Source organism: Acipenser ruthenus, unplaced genomic scaffold (genome assembly GCF_902713425.1).
Source record: "Acipenser ruthenus unplaced genomic scaffold, fAciRut3.2 maternal haplotype, whole genome shotgun sequence".
In the NCBI taxonomy this organism is placed as follows: domain Eukaryota; kingdom Metazoa; phylum Chordata; class Actinopteri; order Acipenseriformes; family Acipenseridae; genus Acipenser; species Acipenser ruthenus.
The window spans coordinates 45,723-70,272 of record NW_026707521.1 but is presented as its reverse complement, the minus strand read 5'-3'; the positions used below and the strand labels follow the sequence as shown (position 1 = coordinate 70,272).

General features: G+C 39.6%; 1 long non-coding RNA gene and 11 other non-coding genes across 12 annotated transcripts; 8 read left to right on the top strand and 4 right to left on the bottom strand.

Moving 5' to 3' along the window:
• Positions 1-790: 790 nt before the first annotated feature.
• On the bottom strand, positions 791-5,321 carry LOC131727562 (uncharacterized). Its single transcript, XR_009322198.1, has 3 exons — positions 4,118-5,321; positions 2,636-2,927; positions 791-1,584 (listed from the first exon to the last, which is right to left on the bottom strand). It is a non-coding gene; the product is annotated as an uncharacterized LOC131727562 (long non-coding RNA).
• A 1,046-nt stretch (positions 5,322-6,367) lies between these two features.
• Positions 6,368-6,440, top strand: trnaf-gaa (transfer RNA phenylalanine (anticodon GAA)). The gene has a single exon. It is a non-coding gene; the product is annotated as a tRNA-Phe (tRNA).
• A 1,529-nt stretch (positions 6,441-7,969) lies between these two features.
• trnaf-gaa (transfer RNA phenylalanine (anticodon GAA)) lies at positions 7,970-8,042 on the top strand. The gene has a single exon. It is a non-coding gene; the product is annotated as a tRNA-Phe (tRNA).
• A 622-nt stretch (positions 8,043-8,664) lies between these two features.
• On the top strand, positions 8,665-8,737 carry trnak-cuu (transfer RNA lysine (anticodon CUU)). The gene has a single exon. It is a non-coding gene; the product is annotated as a tRNA-Lys (tRNA).
• Positions 8,738-12,817: 4,080 nt separating this feature from the next.
• trnaf-gaa (transfer RNA phenylalanine (anticodon GAA)) lies at positions 12,818-12,890 on the top strand. Its single transcript has one exon. It is a non-coding gene; the product is annotated as a tRNA-Phe (tRNA).
• A 135-nt stretch (positions 12,891-13,025) lies between these two features.
• Positions 13,026-13,099, bottom strand: trnan-guu (transfer RNA asparagine (anticodon GUU)). Its single transcript has one exon. It is a non-coding gene; the product is annotated as a tRNA-Asn (tRNA).
• Positions 13,100-13,513: 414 nt separating this feature from the next.
• Positions 13,514-13,586, top strand: trnak-cuu (transfer RNA lysine (anticodon CUU)). The gene has a single exon. It is a non-coding gene; the product is annotated as a tRNA-Lys (tRNA).
• Positions 13,587-16,923: 3,337 nt separating this feature from the next.
• trnae-uuc (transfer RNA glutamic acid (anticodon UUC)) lies at positions 16,924-16,995 on the top strand. Its single transcript has one exon. It is a non-coding gene; the product is annotated as a tRNA-Glu (tRNA).
• Positions 16,996-17,392: 397 nt separating this feature from the next.
• Positions 17,393-17,464, top strand: trnaw-cca (transfer RNA tryptophan (anticodon CCA)). The gene has a single exon. It is a non-coding gene; the product is annotated as a tRNA-Trp (tRNA).
• Positions 17,465-22,301: 4,837 nt separating this feature from the next.
• On the top strand, positions 22,302-22,507 carry LOC131727573 (small nucleolar RNA U3). The gene has a single exon (XR_009322202.1). It is a non-coding gene; the product is annotated as a small nucleolar RNA U3 (small nucleolar RNA).
• A 716-nt stretch (positions 22,508-23,223) lies between these two features.
• trnal-caa (transfer RNA leucine (anticodon CAA)) lies at positions 23,224-23,334 on the bottom strand. The gene is made up of 2 exons: positions 23,297-23,334; positions 23,224-23,269 (listed from the first exon to the last, which is right to left on the bottom strand). It is a non-coding gene; the product is annotated as a tRNA-Leu (tRNA).
• Positions 23,335-23,681: 347 nt separating this feature from the next.
• trnak-cuu (transfer RNA lysine (anticodon CUU)) lies at positions 23,682-23,754 on the bottom strand. Its single transcript has one exon. It is a non-coding gene; the product is annotated as a tRNA-Lys (tRNA).
• Positions 23,755-24,550: the final 796 nt, after the last annotated feature.

The following is a 24,550-nucleotide window of genomic DNA, read 5'->3' as shown; positions in this document are numbered from 1 at the left end:
AGCTTGAAAGTCTTTATATGCCTGAATGTAATTATCTACAAGTTAAACCACTTTGAGTACATACAGGCTAAAACTATTTCACTAATTTTGTGACCTTTAACTTTATCAATGTGGAGTAGTTTGTGTAGATTCTACATGTAAAGTCTAATTTGAAAGCGTCGTGGAGTACGCTCAGGTGCCAACAAAATGTGAAAACTTTGTAGGGGGGTGAATACTTCTGCAAACCACTGGAATTGCTTAATAAAAATATCTTGCGCAAAATGCTTTTTCGGGTTCCCATTCGCTCAGTTTACTTTACTTGAGAAAACCTGGCTTTCATCAGACGTCATGTAAATGAAGGGGAAAGGTAGGGGTTGCCATATAAATTAGCCATGTGTAAAGTTCTTGTGCTGTTTTCACAGATGGCTCATGAAAATGTTGTTTCCATGCACAGAGAACTGGTACACGAGAGAATCTAAGCTGATGTAATAAAGCTGTGATTTCTAAATACCTTGTGCCTGTTTGTTTAATAGAGTCCCCCAGAGAGAGAGGGGAGTATTCAACACATCAGGAGCAGAAATCACCTTGTTAAGAAGCAATGGTATGCAGCCCATTAAAGTGCTAAAAGGTCTCTGGCACACCCTGCTGGAAACAGTATTGATTTTCCACTTCAAGCTGCCCGCATGATAACTGTGGTATACTGTGCTGCGTCTTGAGGTACCGCAGATTCACCATGGTATCAGGGAAGATTCCACACAACACACTGCAAGAGGCTGAGCAATGCAGGAGGAAAAAAAAGAGAAACTTGCACTCATAATAACAATCTATTTAATATATTACTAATGTGATGTAACACAATCAGAATGCTCAACAACATGATGAACACAGATTTTGGTGAGTTTTTGATCTGAACAGATTGTGATTAGGGGTGACCCTATTTATCAAGCAAGTTTATTCTTTTGTTTTCAGTTAATATTTCTGTATTTAGTCGAATGCACTCCTGTTGTTTAGGTGTCCCCAAGTGTCTGCATTTCTGAGAATGTTCTCAAGTCCTGTAAGAGCCTGCAACTGACTTAACTTCTTCACACTAAGTGCAGGGATAGGATTACACATATGTGTGAATGTTATGGTGTCTTGTGCGGTTTCCTAACTGACTGAATCTCTTCCCACAAACAGCACAGTGATAACGTTTCTCTCCTGTGTGAATGCGCTGGTGCCTTTTAAGCAGTGATATATGATTGAAACTCTTCCCACAATCAGCCCAGGAACACGGAGTCCCTCCTGTGGGATTTCCGTTGTGAGTTTTAGGAACATCTAATTGACAGGAACTCTTCCCACCTTTAATAGTATGAGGTAAGGTCTTCAAGTTGCCCTGGGTTTCAGAATTGTTAAAACATACAGAATGTGCCCTCTCTGTACTCTCCACAGTAAGTGGGTGTCTGTCTTGTAAAGAAGGAATTGTAACTGAGTGAGTTCTCAATGTCTTCACATTTTCTTCTTGGGGTGTTGTTTCTCTGTGTTTCTTACACTGTGGTTTGCCTCTAGAAGCGTTTTTGCACTGGGGTGATAGAGTGGAGTCGTGTTCTCCTTCATCTACTTTAGAAGCTAAAGAAAGAAAGAGAAGAGAGACAAAGGTTATTGTACAGCATTCTTCCACATGCACTGTTCTGAACACAAGTGAATGAGCAGTTCAGTGATTGGTTGCTTGAGATGAGGTGGATTCATTCACCAGTTAGTGTCCCGCAAGTTTCAGTCACAGCAAAAATGATGTCAACATGTCAGCCAAGTGGAAAATGAAAAAACATGCTTTTTTTAATGTTTAAAATGGAATATTTTAAATCGAGCCAACAGAGCATCATGAAAAATCCTATTTAGTACCTGCATTTTGATAGTACTGCAATGTATCTAATATTTAATTTGTTTTTTGATAATTCATAATTAATATAGAAATTATCTGTTGAGCTGGTCTGCTGTACAGAACACCTCCACACACATATTTACTGTACTGTGACAATAATAACACAGCAATGCTTACTGTGAGACACACAAAAGTGAAATGTGGCATTGCGAGCAAACATTACAGTCCTCGGGATAGTTGCAGTGAGATGAGCGTTTAAAAATGATATTGTATTTGCATAAAGTGTAAGAAATAAAATAAGACTCATGTTGGTGATCCTGCTGCATACATTCTCCACAGAAATTCTCTACTGAAATGTTTCTTCTGGTGACGCTGAGCAACCCGACTGGATTTGGCATCACCCAGTGATGGGACATGTGATCCCTGCAGCTCTGTAAAGCTGTGGGAGCAGAACTGCAAACAGCCTACCAGGAATGAGGAAAGGCAAAGATCTAACACAGGGGTGTCCATCCAGACACAGGAGTATCACTTTATATAACTGAACCTGTTCAATGTGGAGTGGAATGGCCTCCAGGAGCGTGATTGGACACCGCTGATCTCACAACATTCTAAAGAGGCGTGGCAGCGGCTGCACATCTAGCAGGTGCCTCAGAAGCAAGCACAGTGATGTCCTTGTTGACATAGTGGTTGGGCAGCTCCCCTTGGTTAAAATATGAATCTCAAGCACACTGCTGGTGTTCAGTACCAGTTTCTGCAGGATGAATAGGCAGCTCAATGCTGCTTGTTTTGTAAGATTACCTCTAAATCCCAGTTCACATTCAGATGGAGAGTCATCACACAGGTTGGATCCCAGCTTGTTGTTCTCCTCAAGTGTACAGACATGATTTTCATGAGGAAGTTCCTCTGCGATGGGGACACATTCCTGCTCTATGAATTCCTCTTTAATAGGAACACATTCCTGTTGAGGGACCTCTTCATCTTTAACACATGCCAGCTCTGTAACCTGCATTAAACTTGCACAGCACTCCTGCTTCTATCTTTGGCCCTTCCTGTGCTTCAGATTCAGGGATAGCGTGGCTCTCTTTGGGATCTGTGGGAAACAAAACTGTATACAATTAGATTTCTTACTTACCAGCTAGGTTTGTTAGTTGCTTTGATCAGGGATTTAAAGTTACTGTTCCTCAGTTATTTCGTATAGGGGTGAGCCGGTATAATAGTTTGGTGGTTTAGGTACATGATGGCATTGATACCATTCCTGTTATTCTACATTGCAATTATTGGTTAACGCTGTGTTTGTGTTCCTATGAACAAAGTGAAGGAAAAGGCATTTTCATATGAACATCTTTTTATTCTACGTCCTGTACAAAACAAGACTCAGTGCTGCTGGGCTTTCTCACCTCCTGTAGCCTCACACTGGAGCATTGCATCCACTTCTACCTCCCTGTCAATCACCATCATGACCGCCGTTCTGCCTTTGCATTGTTCTAATGCAAACATCCATTTCTCTACTGCAAACATGCTTAGAAACCAAGCCAGGAGACTTGCAGTCTTAGCAAAGTGTCTGAGGAATGTCTTTTTGTTACCTGATACAGTATTGAGAATGGTTTTGAAGGAAATGGTCAATGCAGGATGTAAGTTGAGCAGACAAGCGACTACAGCAGGATAGCCTGCTTATTCTCAAAGCAGTTTCATTTAAACAGGTGATTTACACAACTCAAACTTTTTAAAGTGCAGCAATATGTTTTTTGTACAAACTCCACATGTGTAATAATCATTAGCAACAACACTGGAAGCTTACTTGAGCAACGTCACATGACCTGTAGATATAAATCCAATAACATCCCTTGTAGTATTAAAATACATTTGTAATGGTGTGGCTCTCCCTATTGTATGTATCCCGTGCAAACTCATCTCTGCTCTTAAATAATAACCTGGATTAGTAAATGTTTATAAGCAATATGAGCGATCGTTTCCTAATTCTGCTTACCATCAGCTGAACAAAGTACTTTATTTAGAGACTCAATCTAGAGACTCAATAAAATGATACAATTCAGTTGACACCTTACTGTGTTGTATTTACTTCCTCCAACTTCAACCCTTAATTGAACTTGTGGAACCACTCGGGTCCAAAATCTTACACCAGGTTGGTGCAGGCAGGGTGCTGCTGCCGCCCCTTTATTCACATTGTCTTAAGAGAAATTCTAACCAAAATCTTTCCAATGAAGGTAGTTTAAGGTGTTTGATTGACCAAGCAATAACACACAATAACATCAATCTTACCTTGAAATATTAAAGGTTGTTTAATGTCTGCATGTGTAGCGTTTATACACCCTCGCAAAGCTTTCAGCTCGCTCTCTGATATTTCCAATCTCAGCTTCAGACTTTCATTCTCTTTCTCCTTTTTGTTCCATTTCCACTCTGAATTCAGTGAATTTGCTGCCGACAGCTTTAGTAATCGCGCACAAGACGGTGTGTAGAGCCGCTTTCACTGCGTGCTCGATGGTAGAGGCGAGCTCGTCTTGAAAGAGCGACACGGACACGCTGACGCGTCCATCTTCACTGGTTTGAGTTTCACACTGGTCTAGCGGAATCCTCTTTTCAATCAGAAACACCGCCTGCGGTTTGTATTTAGTAATATTTATTTTTTACTGTAGCCTTCCCATTCAAATATATTCATCACTTCTTCTGGTGTGATAAAGAAAGAACACAAACAACAGGCTTTGCAAGGAGTAACTTTACTTTGGTCTTTCAGAATCGCGCAGAGCTCTGCTGGAGCTTCAACGCGTTTGTTTCTCAGTAAATCATCTCATTGAAAAGCTCGACTTGTCTGTAGCTGCGACTGACGCGCTCCGCTCTGTGTGTGAAATTCAACACAGAAAAGGGATGCTTTCCTTTTCACGGAACTCCGTGCAGGTAATAAACAAACACAAAAATCACTAATTATTAGAAAACATTTAATCCCAGCCTAAATACTTTAAACAGCAGGAGACAGCGTGTTGTAAAATCATCACTGACTGCAGCCACCTCTCCACACATGAACAAAACAAACCTCTCTATTTCCTGGACTGAAATGAAAGCGTCACCAGCAGAAGGCGGGTCTGGTTGGAGTCATCGCGTATTATTGGCTGTAGAAACACTCTATCCCCAGCATGTGAGTCTGATTGGCTGTAGAAACACTCTATCCCCAGCATGTGAGTCTGATTGGCTGTAGAAACACTCCATCCCCAGCATGTGAGTCTGATTGGCTGGCCTCCCTGTCGAGGCGGTTATGAAACTGGATGTCAGAGTTCGCCATGTTGGCTCTTTCAGCGCTGTGTTCAATGCGATGCATTCAGGCGCGTTAAGTAAGTGAGCCGCTCAGAAAGCACACGGAGCTGAATTTAAATGACTTAACGCTCTGCTACAGGAGAGCGCTGAGCGACTTTTAAAAATGGAGAATAATAATGATTTGCTTGTTAGTGTTTGTGAGGTGATGGTTGATGAAATGGCCCCGTGTGAAGTTACTGTCCCCTGCTGGACCTCGCTGAGTTCGGCGCTCTGTTTGGACTGAACCCCATATCTGTCTGTGTTTAATACCGACAATACCGACGTTAATAATGAACATTATGAATAATATTAATACTACAAGCCTAATAATAATACATTAATAAATATAAAACAGCTCTACATTTAAAAAGAAAAATGAAATTAAATGATACAAATTCGAAAACAACCATTTTCACATTATTGTCTACATGCATCATCTCAAATAATTACAATGTCATTTATCAGACCCTTCGGCGTTGTCTTTTGAAGAATTAAACCTGCCAGACCGAACGCAGGCTAACAGTCAATCAATCAATCAATCAATCAATTAATTAATTAATTGATCATATATATATTCTATAGCGCCCGATATGCGCTTCACAAAATCTACTTCAAAACAAGAAAATATCTAATTGTAAGCCTGGTCGAACAAAATAAGTCTTCAGTGTAATTTTAAACAAAGAGCGCTTTCCACGATTTAAGATGCTTTCGAGAGACAGAATATTGGAATTGGCCGCCGAAACTGGGGGATAAAACTGCCTGTGATCAAAGTCATAACATATTTGGGAGAAAAGAAAACGGATCATCTCTGATTTGCAACGTTTTCATGGTTCGGCCCGGCCACTGCCGTGTGACTGGTTAAAATGATGTTCAGATTTTTTTTCTGCTGCTTGGTAATTCAGTCCTGAGGCAGCTGTAGCAGAGTGGCGCAGCGGAAGCGTGCTGTGCCCATAACCCAGAGGTCGATGGATCGAAACCATCCTCTGCTAGCTTGTTTTTCTTCTGTTAGCAAAGTAGTTTTTTTAAATATTAACTGAAGCAATTAATTAATATTACATATTGTAATCAAGGATGATATAATGCACAAAGATACTTGTCTCATAAGAGCTGAAATAAATTATAGCGCGTTGATATTATGTTACTAACGGATTGTTTAGAAATGTACGTAATTATATTACAACTATTCTAAAAAAGAATGTTATCTCGAAAAAGGAGGCTTGACAAGCCGAAATTGCTCAGCTGGGAGAGCGTTAGACTGAAGATCTAAAGGTCCCTGGTTCGATCCCGGGTTTCGGCAAACAACTAGGTATCTCCTAGTTCCATGCTCCCAGTCTCTTAGTTCCTCACCCTTTTTATACCTCAAAGCCCTTCTAATTCCAGGTGTGTACAGGTACCTGCAATTGTTTGGGGCGGGACCTGAGGTCCGTGTGCACAGTGCTTCTGATAAACAAAACAAAAAATACTTTAATTACGAACTCCGTTTCACCCGTGCACCAAACAGAACAGACAAATAATAATCAACACAGCAAAAACACAGTGCAAAGCAAACAGAAAATTATGAAAAGAAAAAAAACGATCTAAATAAAATATTCACACAATACTAATTAATACGTGCAGAAAATAAATAAATAAACACAGGCATATGATTCCCAGCCAATACAACTGTGTTTATGCCCACGTTTCAAATAATGAAATTTCTAAAAGCAAATCGTATTGTTTTATGTTTTCTTTACTTTTAAAGCTGAGAATCAAACACACTTCCGACAACTTCATAGCCCTGCTGGCTACGAACAAGTATTGAGGGCTGTTTCCCATGACCCTGGTGATACCCCGTGTTTTCCTAGTATCAGCGTCGGCATTACCATGTGTTTGGCGCGTCTGACTCCAGATCAGAAGGTTGAGTGTTCAAATCACGTCGAGGTCAAAGCCGCCTTTGTTTTTATTCCGCACTATTTCATTTTTTAACGTGTTTGAATTTGACTGTTTCCGGACATTTATTTATCCAATTTAGCCTATACAACATATTGGTTGTATAGCGATCAAACAGATATTTATTATATTGCGATTATTTTTATGTTTCATTTGATACAGCACAATAAACTAAAGTGAATCCGAAATTACTGTTGACCAGTCTTCATTGACACAGTTGGGTAATAAAGTCATATTAACACTTCCTTGCATGAGATAGTTAAAATGTGTGTAACCTTTCAGTAAGTATTTTAAATTCATTTGGGAAGGTTTAAGATTGTGAAGAAGTTTAAATATGCTGCGCATTTGCGCATTGGGAACTTTGCATAATGACGTTTTTATTAATGCCACTTTCTTACGGACAGTAGTCAGGGTGATGATACAAGACCAGAGCCAATAAACCTGTTATTTGCTTGTCCTTTCACTACCATATTCTATTGTGCTTGTTCAGAATACGCGTGAATCCTGAAAACATCTCGTTAATATTTAAACAAAGCCAGCAGTCACTTTATTGATCACCCTGTGGATTAACCGCTATTGGAATACAGATGATTGTGTTAAAGATGTTAATAGACTTTCTATGTACACGTTTTAGAGCTAAGCGTTTCTTGAGGCAGTTCAAGCGCGGCACTTTCAGGCAACCAGTTCCAGTGTTTGCCTTTTGGACTTAATCTGGAAGGAATACAAAAAAAAAAAAAAAAAAAGAGAACCGCATTTGGGAGAAAACTTAACAGTTTCGAAAAGCATTTGTAAAGGCAACGGATTCTATTATGGTGTTGCCGAGCTGTTGAACGTTTTTCATTACAGGTTTACTGGATTGCCAAAAAGAATGCTATCTCGAAACATCAGTCTCGTCACGCCGAAATAGCTCAGTTGAGAGAGCGTTAGACTGAAGATCTAAAGGTCCCTGGTTCGATCCCGGGTTTCGGCAAACAACAAAACGATATTGGTTTTGTATTATTTTGAACTAAAAAAACAGAGCACATTCATTCTTCAGCGTAATTGGATGAAATAACAGCGTATCAGAGTGCCATTTTCTAATGTTATTAAGAAATGCAAAAAACATCGTCCCTGGGTGGCTTGAACCACCAACCTTTCGGTTAACAGCCGAACGCGCTAACCGATTGCGCCACAGAGACCAACTTGTTAAGCAGCCAAAGCATACGGGAGTGATGAGCAAGGCGAGATGCTGCAGAACGTGATCGGGGGAGCAGAACTCATCAGAACCTGAGATCACATCTAAGAAGAAAGCAACACGGGGCAGGAAAGTCTATGTAATCGATTATGGAAGCACAGCATATGTCGTTTTGTTAGATAACACCCTGGGAGACAACAGAGCAGTGTGTGTAAATAGCTACAATGGAAACCATATACTTACGACTTAATTTTGATACAGAACTGTGGTCATGTGTAATCTGTTTTCATTATGATAAGAAAACTACAGTTCAGTGGATTATATTTGGAATCTTTGGTTCTGTCATTCACTTTTTTCTCAAATAAGATGACAAATTAAAAGCTCAGTTGGTTACAGTTAAAGACACCTCGAAAAGACAGCCCGGCTAGCTCAGTCGGTAGAGCATGAGACTCTTAATCTCAGGGTCGTGGGTTCGAGCCCCACGTTGGGCGTCCTTTTTAAATACAAATTGAAGATGTTTCTTCGAGACAACGGAGCAAAGTCTGATTCTGTTCACATTGTATACAGTATTGCAACAAAATTACTTATTGGTCATTGTCAAATAGCAATTGCTATTGTAAAAAGCATGCATCGTTTATAGCTATAACGAAATTGAAATAAATAATCTTACTTTTTTGGGTTGACTTCAATCCGTTTCTTTTTTTTAGAATTGTCTTAGCATCATTCATGGAGCATCAGTTGGTATGTGCGTAATAAACCCAATCGGGCCTTGATACGACCCCCTAGTGTGTGCTGAAATAAATAATGCGGTTTTCTACATTAACAAACGCAGCTTGTCACAATGGCCGAGTGGTCTAAGGCGCCAGACTCAAGGACTCTGTCGTTCTAAAGAATTGTGTGTCCTGTTCTCTGAATGGAGGCGTGGGTTCAAATCCCGCTTCTGATAGTTGACGTTTACTTATTTTTAAAAATAATAAATTTCAGCACTCAATACCATTTTAATTTCCATTTTAAATCGGACTAAAATAGTGTTCCTAACACAGATTGCATTTTTGTTGTAAACAGACTAATTGTTAACGTCAATGAAAAATATTTTGTGTCCAAACATGTTATTTAACTTGATTGTTTTAAAATTCCAAATAACATATTACTTTGAAAAACATCTCCGTCGACCACTGGATCGTGGTCTCAGGCTGGGATGTGGACCATTGAGAACAGTATAAACCATCTATTACTAGACGCAGCTTACAGGAGAAATGCCCTCGTTTAACATGCTAGGATGATCGACTTCGGCATTCTCCAACTACACGTTATGAGGAAGAACAATATATTGGTGTCCAAACATGTGTTATTTAATTTGATTGTTTTAATATTCCAAATAACATATTACTTTGAAAAACATATATATTTTTTAATACAGTCCTATTTGAGTATTTAAAATATGGTTATATTCAAATGCCAGCAACGGTGTGTTAATTTAACGAAGCGCCTAACGCCGCTCGGAACGTTCGCATTTTTAAATCCTAACGGTCTCTCCTCAGCTGAGCGGAATGTTCACGAGCCGGCTGCCTAGCAGCGTCTCCCCCTCCTCCTCTGCCCCGCCCTCTCGCCCTCTCTCGTTGCTCCAGCTAGGAGTTCAAATTTAGCTTCGTTATATTAGCGCAATTCTTTACTTACTTTTACAAATTAGCTTATTAGGGGCTTCGTGTTTTTAAGATGGTTCAGGTGCAGTCCGGACAGACTGACTGGAGCATCATTACAGTATACCGCACTGCGCTCAGCTTTGTGTGGCCGCTGATACACAAAATAATGAACGACTGTTTAAATAAATCACATGTATTGCTTTTTAATGCTAAATATGTATCTGGTATTCTAAGTATTATCAACAATTAATAATTCAGCTCTATTCATATTCAGAATGTAATACAGTATTAAAACTATCAAACTGACTGGAAACATGGAACACATTAATTGCGATCGATTCGATACCAATAGGATTACATAAGAGCTGTTGTGTATAGACAATGTCAGAAACGCCGAAATGAACACGGACGGTCTTTATTAAGGGCTGACTCGTTTAGATGTTCGAGAGATCTAGGTGTACTGGACAAATCTACTGGATTTTTTCCAAATCGTAAGTGTACCGCCTGTGATAATACATTTAAAACTAAGAAAATGCACAAGCCATACAAAAAAAAAGAGTACAGTATCTTACAAGTGATTGTGCTTCAGCTCATGTCATTAATGTGATTTCTTGTCCTAGCCATTTGCAATATGATGGTAAAACTACTAGACAGTTACAATTGCGCATTAATGAGCGAACATAAAAGTTCAATTAGGAGAAAATATATTCATCCACCACTAGCTAGACATTTTGTAGATGCCAAACATTCCGTTTCAGATCTTAAATTCTGTGGCATACAAACATTTTCAAGATCGCAGTGGTGGTAATGTCACGGGTGACGAATGTGTTGATTATTATTTTATTCAGTGTTATCACTTATGATTTTTGAATTTTAATTGGATTGGTTTTCCTTTTTTGCACAGTTTGTTTATTTGAATTATTGTTTTATTTTTGAGCATTAGATGCATTTTAATGTGTATTTGCTCACTTAACCATACGTCATCCACTCTCTGGTCCAGACCTCCTCTTAGGGCTCCTGTCCAGACGCCTGTTCATAGGGTGCTGCGCTTCAGCTGAAGTCCTCAGGAGAGATCCTGATTTCCTGACATAAACCACGAACGCAAAGGTTCTTGTCAGTACCTCTTTTCAAATGTCTTCAATCGCCAAATTCCGCAGTCCTCCCAGAGTGAGTCTACGAGAAAAAATAACAAAACAAAACTGACACTGTCCGTGCACAAAAAAAACCCCAACCACTCGCTGTCTAATCTCGTCCTCTTTATTTTCGTTTACTTCCCTCAGCTTCTCTCTCTTTCCTATTCCGGTATCTCCTAGTTCCATGCTCCCAGTCTCTTAGTTCCTCACCCTTTTTATACCTCAAAGCCCTTCTAATTCCAGGTGTGTACAGGTACCAGCAATTGTTTGGGGCGGGACCTGAGGTCCGTGTGCTCACTGCTTGTGATAAACAAAATAAAAAAATACTTTAATTACGAACTCCGTTTCACCCGTGCACCAAACAAAACAGACAAATAATAATCAACACAGCAAAAACACAGTGCAAAGCAAACAGAAAATTATGAAAATTATGAAAAGAAAAAAAACGATCTAAATAAAATGTTCACACACGATCTAAATAAAATATTCACACAATACTAATTAATACGTGCAGAAAATAAATAAATAAACACAGGCATATGATTCCCAGCCAATACAACTGTGTTTATGCCCACGTTTCAAATAATGAAATTTCTAAAAGCAAATCGTATTGTTTTATGTTTTCTTTACTTTTAAAGCTGAGAATCAAACACACTTCCCACAACTTCATAGCCCTGCTGGCTACGAACAAGTATTGAGTCGGCTGTTTCCCATGACCCTGGTGATACCCCGTGTTTTCCTAGTATCAGCGTCGGCATTACCATGTGTTTGGCATGCTTGCTGTACACTCTAGCATTGCATAATAAGCTGCCATTACAGCTGGACTCCGTGGCGCAACGGCAGCGCGTCTGACTCCAGATCAGAAGGTTGCGTGTTCAAATCACGTCGAGGTCAAAGCCTCCTTTCTTTTTATTCCGCACTATTTCATTTTTTATCGTGTTTGAATTTGACTGTTTCCGGACATTTATTTATACAATTTAGCCTATACAACATATTGATTGTATAGCGATCAAACAGATATTTATTGTATTGCGATTCATTTTTATGTTTCATTTGATACAGCACAAGAAACTAAAGTGAATCCGAAATTACTGTTGACCAGTCTTCAATGACACAGTTGGGTAATAAAGTCATATTAACACTTCCTTGCATGAGATAGTGAAAATGTGCGTAACCTTTCAGTAAGTATTTTAAATTCATTTGGGAAGGTTTAAGATTGTGAAGAAGTTTAAATATGCTGCGTATTTGCGCATTGGGAACTTTGCATAATGACGTTTTTATTAATGCCACTTTCTTGCGGACAGTAGTCAGGGTGACGATACAAGACCAGAGCCAATAAACCTGTTATTTGCTTGTCCTTTCACTACCATATTCTATTGTGCTTGTTCAGAATACGCGTGAATCCTGAAAACATCTCGTTAATATTTAAACAAAGCCAGCAGTCACTTTATTGATCACCCTGTGGATTAACCGCTATTGGAATACAGATGATTGTGTTAAAGATGTTAATAGACTTTCTATGTACACGTTTTAGAGCTAAGCGTTTTTTGAGGCAGTTCAAGCGCGGCACTTTCAGGCAACCAGTTCCAGTGTTTGCCTTTTGGACTTACTCTGGAAGGAATACAAAAAAAAAAAATTGTTGAGAACCGCATTTGGGAGAAAACTTAACAGTTTCGAAAAGCATTTGTAAAGGCATCGGATTCTATTATGGTGTTGCAGAGCTGTTGAACGTTTTTCATTACATTTTTACTGGATTGCCAAAAAGAATGCTATCTCGAAACATCAGTCTCGTCACGCCGAAATAGCTCAGTTGGGAGAGCGTTAGACTGAAGATCTAAAGGTCCCTGGTTCGATCCCGGGTTTCGGCAAACAACAAGACTATATTGGTTTTGTATTATTTTGAACTAAAAAAACAGAACACATTTATTCTTCAGCGTAATTGGATGAAATAACAGCGTATCAGAGTGCCATTTTCTAATGTGATTAAGAAATGCAAAAAACATCGTCCCTGGGTGGGCTTGAACCACCAACCTTTCGGTTAACAGCCGAACGCGCTAACCGATTGCGCCACAGAGACCAACCTGTTAAGCAACCAAAGCATACGGGAGTGATGAGCAAGGCGAGATGCTGCAGAACGTGATCGAGGGAGCAGAACTCATCAGAACCTGAGATCACATCTAAGAAGAAAGCAACACGGGGCAGGAAAGTCTATCTAATTAATTATGGCAGCACAGCTTATGTCGTTTTGTTAGATAACACCCTGGGAGACAACAGAGCAGTGTGTGTAAATAGCTGCAATGGAAACCATATACTTACGACTTAATTTTGATACAGAACTGTGGTCATGTGTAATCTGTTTTCATTATGATAATAAAGCTACAGTTCAGTGGATTATATTTGGAATCTTTGGTTCTGTCATTCACTATCTTCTCAAATAAGATGACAAATTAATAGCTCAGTTGGTTACAGTGAAAGGAACCTCGAAAAGTCAGCCCGGCTAGCTCAGTCGGTAGAGCATGAGACTCTTAATCTCAGGGTCGTGGGTTCGAGCCCCACGTTGGGCGTCCTTTTTAAATACAAATTGAAGATGTTTCTTCGAGACAACGGAGCAAAGTCTGATTCTGTTCACATTGTATACAGTATTGCAACAAAATTACTTATTGGTCATTCTCAAATAGCAATTGCTATTGTAAAAAGCATGCATCGTTTATAGCTATAACGATATTGAAATAAATAATCTTACTATTTTGGGTTGGCTTCAATCCGTTTCTTTTTTTTTAGAATTGTCTTAACATCATTCATGGAGCATCAGTTGGTATGTGCGTAATAAAACCAATCGGGCCTTGATACGAGAACCCTAGTGTGTGCTGAAATAAATAATGCGGTTTTCTACAATAACAAACGTAGCTTGTCAGAATGGCCGGTTGGTCTAAGACGCCAAACTCAAGGACATTGTCTTTCCAAAGAATTGTGTGTTCTGGTCCCTGAATGGAGGCGTGGGTTGAAATCCCACTTCTAACAGTTCACTTTTACTTATTTTTAAAAGGAATAAATGTGTTCATTTTACTATAAAAGATTGTTTTAAGGAAATCAACAGCTAATAACAAACTCTTGTCAGCACTCAATACCATTTTAATTTCCATTTTAAATCAGACTAAAATAGTGTTCCTAACACAGATTGCAATTTTTGTTATAAACAGACTACTTGATGAAGTCACTGAAAAATATTTTGTGGCCAAACATGTATTTAACTTGATTGTTTTAATATTCCAAATAACATATTACTGAAAAACATCTCCGTCGACCACTGGATCGTGGTCTCAGGCTGGGATGCGGACCATTGAGAACAGTATAAACGATCTATTAGTGGAAGTAGCTTACATGAGAAATGCCCTCGTTTAACAGGCTGGGATGATAGACTTCGGTATTCTCCAACTGCTGTTTACATTTTCTAACACGTTATGAGGACTAATACAAAGTTTGACACTTTCCTTGTAAGTGGGGGTAAGCACAAGTTATTTTCAGATGTAATGTCTTTATTTAAGCTCAATCTAGTCCTGCGTAGTGCAAATCACATTACTGTTTAAAGTGTTCTTAATTTGTTTTAACATTAGCAGTGATCCATTTGAAATTTGCTTAATGATTTAAACAACTGAACTTATTGTCAGTTCGGTGCTGAGAAGAAAACACTCCCACTCCTCCTGGTGGATACCGAGACAAATCCCTTCAAAACAGTTTCACTCTAGAAATGATCCTTGCAAATATAGTCTTATCTTTTATTGGCAGACCGTCACCCCCAGCTGGCAAGCTCTACTTCATATGATACAATGACTGGGCAACAACGAGGTGTTACACAATACAAACTAACTTGAGACAGCCAAGCCGTTAAAGCATACCTTAAGTTTGTCATGTGATACAAAAGCAAGTTTTGGCATTTTTGCATTGCCTGCCTCGTCAAAGAAGCTCGAGCCACAGCACACAGCGCTGCTGCATCGGGACACAGAGGTGGATTTTAAAGCGACTGAATCAACGAGCTGAGACTACTTTTTGAAGAAATTGAAAACATGCCTCTCGTCGAAATATTTGCTATTTAATTAAAAAAATGTTTTGAATTTGCAAATGGCAGACTACAAAAAAAAAAAAAAAGATAATCTGAATTGCTCATATCAAGCTGCGATGTAGCCTATGAGAATCGCTGACACATTTCGAGGGAAATTAGCTCAAATGGTAGAGCGCTCGCTTAGCATGCGAGAAGTAGCGGGATCGATGCTCGCATTCTCCAAATAGTTTTAACGTATCTGCGTATTTAGTCCCAACGCAATATGGATTGTTTTAAGGAAATCAACAGCTAATAACAAACTCTTGTCAGCACTCAATACCATTTTAATTTCCATTTTAAATCAGACTAAAATAGTGTTCCTAACACAGATTGCAATTTTTGTTATAAACAGACTACTTGATGAAGTCACTGAAAAATATTTTGTGGCCAAACATGTATTTAACTTGATTGTTTTAATATTCCAAATAACATATTACTGAAAAACATCTCCGTCGACCACTGGATCGTGGTCTCAGGCTGGGATGCGGACCATTGAGAACAGTATAAACGATCTATTAGTGGAAGTAGCTTACATGAGAAATGCCCTCGTTTAACAGGCTGGGATGATAGACTTCGGTATTCTCCAACTGCTGTTTACATTTTCTAACACGTTATGAGGACTAATACAAAGTTTGACACTTTCCTTGTAAGTGGGGGTAAGCACAAGTTATTTTCAGATGTAATGTCTTTATTTAAGCTCAATCTAGTCCTGCGTAGTGCAAATCACATTACTGTTTAAAGTGTTCTTAATTTGTTTTAACATTAGCAGTGATCCATTTGAAATTTGCTTAATGATTTAAACAACTGAACTTATTGTCAGCTCGGTGCTGAGAAGAAAACACTCCCACTCCTCCTGGTGGATACCGAGACAAATCCCTTCAAAACAGTTTCACTCTAGAAATGATCCTTGCAAATATAGTCTTATCTTTTATTGGCAGACCGTCACCCCCAGCTGGCAAGCTCTACTTCATATGATACAATGACTGGGCAACAACGAGGTGTTACACAATACAAACTAACTTGAGACAGCCAAGCCGTTAAAGCATACCTTAAGTTTGTCATGTGATACAAAAGCAAGTTTTGGCATTTTTGCATTGCCTGCCTCGTCAAAGAAGCTCGAGCCACAGCACACAGCGCTGCTGCATCGGGACACAGAGGTGGATTTTAAAGCGACTGAATCAACGAGCTGAGACTACTTTTTGAAGAAATTGAAAACATGCCTCTCGTCGAAATATTTGCTATTTAATTAAAAAAATGTTTTGAATTTGCAAATGGCAGACTACAAAAAAAAAAAAGAGATAATCTGAATTGCTCATATCAAGCTGCGATGTAGCCTATGAGAATCGCTGACACAATTCGAGGGAAATTAGCTCAAATGGTAGAGCGCTCGCTTAGCATGCGAGAAGTAGCGGGATCGATGCTCGCATTCTCCAAATAGTTTTAACGTATCTGCGTATTTAGTCCCAACGCATTATGGATTCTTTGTAACAGAGACGCCCGCCCTACATGTGTATTTTAAAGCACATTCTCCTAATTTGTAATATTCCCCAGACTGAAAAACTGCAGTGCGCCGTCCATCGTATGTCTTCCGAGAAACACAAAGGGAGATTATTTATTTATTTATTTATTTATTTATTTATTAGCAATTAAAGAGTTTGTGTTAATTGAGAATAAAAATTAATGGCTTGAAGTTTGCTTTCATTTGTAACGTGTTTATAATGAAATATTGGTTCTTGTGTTTTTACCAATCATTGTACGGTATACTATCTACTGTTGCATGTCCATGGTTTTGTTTCACAGCTTCCCATATGGTCTAGCTGTTAGGATTCCTGGTTTTCACCCAGGCGGCCCGGGTTCGACTCACGGTATGGGAACGTCCTTATTATTGTCATTTTGTTACAGAACTGTGGTCATGTGTAATGTGTCTTAAATATGATAATAAAGCTACAGTTACTCGAAATATATATTATATATATACAGAATGATGCAAATGTATTTGACTCTATTCACATTCCCATCGCGTGGAACCATCGCAGTTTGTTTTTAAATTATATTAATCCCTGGTCAAGACAAAGTCTCTCTGGGGTGGGACGATCATTAGAATGCGGATTTAAGGTCTCCGGTCCCATCATAGAAGCAAGATAGTTTATTCACAAATAAATACCTACACATTTATTTATGTTTCTTTTGTTGTTAAATTAACACATTATTGCATTCTGTCATGTCACGCTGTGCACTCTAGGATTGCATAACAAGCATGCATTACATCAGGGCTTCGTGGCGCAACGGTAGCGCGTCTGTCTCCAGATCAGGTGGTTGCGTGTTCAAATCACGTCGAGGTCAAAGCCTCTTCATTTCTATTCCACTTTATTTCATTTTTTAACGTGCCTGGATTTGAATGTCTCCGGACATTTATTTATACAATTTATTGATTATATAGCGACAAACAAATTTCAATCAAGTTCCAGTCTCTCTGCCATTATCTTGCGCTGCTGTGTTTGGTCAGGTAAAAAGGGCGTGACCAGAGCGGTATGGGCAATCCCGTTAGGTAGCTTGCATGTCAATCTCTCCTTCTTTTCTATTTATACACCCAGCACTGCTTCCGCCCTTCGTCTGTGTTTGTTTTTGGTCTGTGTTTGTCTTTTTGTTGTTCGCTCCTTTCACTGCAGGTCATTTCTCTGCTCAGCGCTGGTAGACAGTATCAGCTATTTTCCTACCTGCTCAGGTGATTCTTTTCATCATTCAGCTTTTGTATTTTTCTGCAGGAGCTCCAACTTTAGTCTTCTCTGCTCCCTCCAGTCTCCAGCGCAGCTACAGCGCCGTTCAAAGCGCAGCGTCATTCTCAGCTTGCTCTGCGTTTTCATCAGAAAGACTGTTCCGACGTCACCGCTGCACTGCAACTCTTTAACACCGGCGCCTCACAGACCATGGTTACCACGGCAACGCCTCATCGAGTGACTACTGGGAGTGGTAAGTTGCCATGGCGACCAGGCAGCTTTAACAGGCAATGCGAGCCTGTGCCTCACTACTGCAATCTTCTGGCTCCTGCTGCTGCGCTTTTGCAACATGAGAGCTTCAACTCGCCGAATTATGACATCTAAATACTGCAGGCTCCTCTTCTAGACCTACGTTAACTTACTTATATCATCACTAACTGTTCTAAAGCAAACGTTTTATCCATAGACAAGGATTTTAATCGCAATAACCAAATATATGTTACTCTGCTTCACTGAAGCCAAAAGTTTCAATTCCAATCGCAACCTCTAGATGGCAGCATAACACCACAAACTACATAATTTAAACTGATTTGCTATAGCTGCGAATCTCGCACACTCCAAACTTTCTATCAATTCCTGCAGTTCGTTGTCTTTCCGAGGGATTCTCAGTCCCGTCCTGCCTCAACCTCTTTTGCTTCATATATTAACTTGATTATTTCAAATCAAAACCCCTCCCTTCGAGGATCTGGTCATGAAGCCATGCTTATCAGCTTTCTGAGATGTTAAGAATCCACTGTCACATTAATTTTCCAGCTTCCTTGCATCAGGCCATTCCTGCAACCTTCTTGTTCCCGGATTTGCACTTCCTCATTTGCCCCCAACTTCATCAAGGCACTTAATACAACTTTCAAAGTCCATTTCATTCAATTTGAGCTTCCAGGCACATACGGAAACTATGTCCTACGATTATCAACATTTCAGTCAAGAGTACTCCAACACCGCAATAGACAATACACTCTTAGACTGCTCCTGATCAAATCAATAGGTTTTGCAGCAGCCTCCGAGCAACGCATTCTCATCCTCTCAGGTTCTGCAGAGGCCTCAAATCTACGCATTCTTCATCTCTGCCCAAAGGCAGACCCATCTCCGACATCATCTTAAACGCCTTAACTCTCAAATACCAATTTTCACTGCATTCAGCAGCTCTCTGCTCTCTATAGCAGGCCATTGCACACTACTGACAGCATTCCATCGTTTCTCTGTTTCCGTCTGTCCTAAACGGAGGGGGTTCTCTGTTTTTGTCTCTCCTAAACGGACCCGAGACACATTTCCAAAGCTCTCCACGCTGCCCAGCTGACAGCTTAGCTGCCTGAGGATGCCGCACTGAGTTGCGAAGGATCTGTCCTTTTGTCCTGTTGGTCCCCTTCCTGTCTCTTGTTCCACTAAATGCCCAGCAGCCAGAGGATGCTGCCTGACCCGTCGGGAGCGAGTGTCAGATTGTTGTATGTTATGTGTTTAAACTTTGCTCTTTCTCTCTCACTTTTACGTCACCCCTCTCAAGCCCTCGTAGGCAACCAGTGAAATGTGAGGTGATGTGAATAGAGTCAAATACATTGCATCATTCTGCAGTAACATTGCAGCAGTAACTGTAGGTTTATCATCATAATGAAAACACATTACACATGACCACAGTTCTGTAACGAAATGACAATAACAAAGACGTTGCCATACCGGGAGTCGAACCCGGGCCACCTGGGTGAAAACCAGGAATCCTAACCGCTAGAACATATGGGAAGCTGATTAACAAGCTCCTGGACATGCAACAGTAGCTAGTATACAGTACAATGATGGTAAAAAACCACTAATTCATTACAAACACGTTACAAATTAAAGCAACTTCAAGCCATTTATATTTATTCTCAATTAACACAAACTCTTCAATTGCTAAAAAATATAAAAAATCTCCCTTTGTGCTTCTCGGAAGGCATACGATGGAGGGCGCACTGCAGTTTTTCAGTCTGCGGGAATATTACAAATTAGCAGACTGCTTTAAAATACACATGTAGGGCGGGCGACTCTGTTACAAAGAATTGTCACACTTTGTATTTATCTCCATAATGCGCCGGGACAAAATACGCAGATACTTTAAAATTATTTGGAGAATGCGGGCATCGATCCCGCTACTTCTCGCATGCGAAGCGAGCGCTCTACCATTTGAGCTACTTCCCCTCGATTTATGCCATGATGATGTAATGACAAGTGTAAAAAAAGAAACAGATTGAAGCCAACCCACGAAAGTAAGATTCTTTATTTCAATATCGGTATAGCTTTAAAGGATGCACGCATTTTACAATAGCAATTGCTATATGACAATGACCAATAAGAAATTGTGTTGCAATACTTTATACAATGTGAACAGAATCAGACGCGCTGTGTCTGTGTCTGCGCTGTTACAGCCGTGTGAGTATATTCCAAAAGTAAAGTGTTGGATAATTCGAGAGCTAGTCTGTTGAATAAAGCTCTGAGACGTGTTGTTAAATCCCGGTCTCATCAATTTTGTTTTGTTAGATTAAAAGTGTTCCAGCAGCAGGTAAATGTCCCCACACCTTTTGGTTCTGTTTACTTATGCTACACCGCTGCTAAACCTCAACGTTGCTGCTAATTATCTTAACTAAACTTGTATTGTTGTTGAATTGCTCTAATATAGTTAAACCTGTAATGTTGCAGCTAGCGTTCCCTAATACTGTTAAAACTTGTGTGTATTAACAATCTGGCTTTTGTTGTTGTACCCTTGCTGCGAAGAGCTGTTTCCAATCACCTAGCACTCTTAAAGAGAAGTGTAATCGCTGCTATATGTTGGTCTAATACCCCATGATTTTAAAATGAGGCTATTGGCTGGCTTTATTCAATTTCCCCTCCTTGTTTTTAGTACAACTTTAATACATTTTATTGTTAGTTATTTGAACTGATTTATGTGAATCATGGATCATTTTAATAAAGCTTTGTGAATTGTTATTCTGCCTTTGTCATTCTGTTGCCATTCCTATTCCAAACCTTTTAATTAATTTTTAGTAGTGTCGGTATTAGGACTCTCACTGGGTGTCACTGGGTGTGGCTGCTACAATCCCATATAGAATGCGACAAAACAGGTCGCCCTCCTTCATATAAACAGAAAAAGAATAAGTACACACACACACACACGAGTTGATATACTGCAGCGTCAGACATCGGAGGTTCAGCAGTGTACTGCAATGTTGTAAAAAGACGTGTCTAATTCAGGATGGTTGAGCGAGCTATGGCGCTGCGTTCAGATCACAGTTACCCTGGAAGCGTGGGTTCGAATTCCATTTCTGACAGCTCTGTTTGTTCATTAACCACTCAGCCACGGCTACATGCTCTCACGGTTTTCCGTGAAAACAGCCGTATTATTGTCAAAAGAAGCAAACGACACCCGCAGTAATGCTGTAAATGGCAGTATAGGCTAAATAATGAACCCAAGTCAAATGCCTTTGTTGAAACTCTATCAGATTTGTACAAGTCAAGCACACGTGGGAAATAATAATACAATATCCTTTCTGCCAACGTTCATAATAATGAATACATCCTTATTTCAAAATACGTAGCTATTTAACTGATCTTTTCAAAACACCCATACACAAAAGCCTTATTTCTACTGAAAAACTAACTTGCTTCATGGCTGCTGCTACAGCACCCGGGCACGTTGTGCCCAGCGTTAGCGGACATAGAAGATAAGAAGACCTACAAAATATCACGCGCTGCAGTTTTTCAGTCCGGGGATTATTACAAATTAGCAGACTGTGCATTAAAATACACATGCATGGTGGGCGTCTCTGTTACAAAGAATTGTCACACTTTGTATTTATCTCCATAATGCGCCGGGACAAAATACGCAGATACTTTAAAAATTTTTGGAGAATGCGGGCATCGATCCCGCTACTTCTCGCATGCTAAGCGAGCGCTCTACCACTTGAGCTAATTCCCCTTTAATGGTGCCAGGGATTCTCATAGGCTTCATCGCAGCTTGATACGAGCAAATCAGATTGTCAGTTGTTTTTTTATTTTTATTTTGGCAATGTAGTCTGTGATTGCAAATTTAAAAAAATAATTTAATTAACTAAATAGTATATATTTCGACTAGAGGTATGTTTTCAATTTCTTTAAAATGTAGTCTCAGCCCGTTTATTCAGTCGCTTAGAAATCCACAATCTGTGTCCCAATGCTGCAGCGCTGTGTGCTGTGGCTCGAGCTTGTTTGACGAGGCAGACAATGCAAAAATGTCAATACTTGCTTTTGTATTACGCGACAAACTTAAGGTATGTTTTAACGGCCTGGCTGTCTCGAGTTAGTTTGTATTGTTAATGTAACACCTCGTTGTTGCCCAGTCATTGTTTCATATGAAGTAGAGCTTGCCAGTTGGGGGCGACGGTCTGCTAATAAAAGTTAAGACTATATTTGCAAGGATCATTTCTAGAATGAAACACGTTTTGAAGGGATTGGTCTCGGTATCCACCAGGAGGAGTGGCAGTGTTTTCTTCTGAGCACCGAGCTGACAATGAGTGTTGTTATCGGGAACCTACTCGCTGCAAGGAATGACCACTTCAGTCTTCAGTCGGGGGTTGCTGAAGGAAGGGGACACATTTTGAGTGTGTATCTCATTCCGGTAGAAACGCAGAAAAAAGAAACCATCAAGCCCACAATTGTTCAGTTGTTTAAATCAATAACCACATTTAAATTGATCATTGCTAATGTCAAAACAATTTAAGAACACTTTAAATAGGGCTTGACTAATATAAAAATATAGCAATGTCTTTTGCACTACGCAGGACTAGATTGAGTTTAAAATAGACATTACATCTGAAAATAACTTGTGCTTACCCCCACTTACAAGGAAGCTGTCAACCTTTGTATTCGTCCTCATAACGTGTTAAAAAATGTAAACAGCAGTTGGAGAATACCGAAGTCGATCATCCTAGCATGTTAAACGAGGGCATTTCTCATGTAAGCTACTTCCACTAATAGATCGTTTATACTGTTCTCAATGGTCCGCATCCCAGCCTGAGACCACGATCCAGTGGCAGTCGGAGATGTTTTTCAAAGTAATATGTTATTTGAAATATTAAAACAATCTTTAGTTAAATAACACATGTTTCTACACAAAATATTTTTCAGTGACTTCGACAAGTAGCCAGTTTACAACAAAAATGCAATCTGTGTTAGGAACGCTATTTTAGTCCGATTGAAAATGGAAATTAAAATGGTATTGAGTGCTGAGAAGAGTTTGGTATCAGCTGTTGATTTCCTTGAAACAATCTTTTATAGTAAAATGAACAAATTGATACATTTAAAAAATAAGTAAAAGAGAACTGTCAGAAGTGGGATTTGAACCCACGCCTCCATACGGAGACCAGAACACACAATTCTTTAGAAAGACAGCGTCCTTGAGTCTGGCGCCTTAGACCACTCTGCCATTCTGACAAGCTGCGTTTGCTTTAGTAGAAAACCGCATTATTTCATTTCAGCACAGACTAGGGTTGTCTATTGTATCAAGGCCCGATTGGGTTTATTACGCACATACTAACTTGCTCCATGAATGATGTAATGACAAGTGTAAAAAAAGAAACAGATTGAAGCCAACCCACGAAAGTAAGATTCTTTATTTCAATATCGGTATAGCTTTAAAGGATGCACGCATTTTACAATAGCAATTGCTATATGACAATGACCAATAAGTAATTGTGTTGCAATACTTTATACAATGTGAACAGAATCAGACATTGCTCCGTTGCCTCGAAGAAACATCTACAATTTGTATTTAAAAAGGACGCCCAACGTGGGGCTCGAACCCACGACCCTGAGATTAAGAGTCTCATGCTCTACCGACTGAGCTAGCCGGGCTGTCGGGAGATAGTTTCTTTCTTTGAGGCGGGGGTGAGAGAGGAAGTACCGACAGGTGCGTGGGACCTGAGATTCGGTGTGCTGCTGCTGTAGATGAGTGTTCTGGAGACGCGCTGTGTCTGTGTCTGCGGTGTTACAGCCGTGTGAGTATATTCCAAAAGTAAAGCGTTGGATAATTCGAGAGCTAGTCTGTTGAATAAAGCTCTGAGACGTGTGGTTAAATCCCGGTCTCATCAATTTTGTTTTGTTAGATTAAAAGTGTTCCAGCAGCAGGTAAATGTCCCCACACCTTTTAATTCTGTTTACTTATGCTACACCGCTGCTAAACCTCAACGTTGCTGCTAATTATCTTAACTAAACTTGTATTGTTGTTGAATTGCTCTAATATAGTTAAACCTGTAATGTTGCAGCTAACGTTCCCTAATACTGTTAAAACTTGTGTCTATTAACAATCTGGCTTTTGTTGTTGTACCCTTGCTGCGAAGAGCTGTTTCCAATCACCTAGCACTCTTAAAGAGAAGTGTAATCGCTGCTATATGTTGGTCTAATACCCCATGCTTTTAAAATGTGGCTATTGGCTGGCTTTATTCAATTTCCCCTCCTTGTTTTTAGTACAACTTTAATACATTTTATTGTTAGTTATTTGAACTGATTTATGTGAATCATGGATCATTGTAATAAAGCTTTGTGAATTGTTATTCTGCCTTTGTCATTCTGTTGTCATTCCTATTCCAAACCTTTTAATTAATTTTTAGTAGTGTCGGTATTAGGACTCTCACTGGGTGTCACTGGGTGT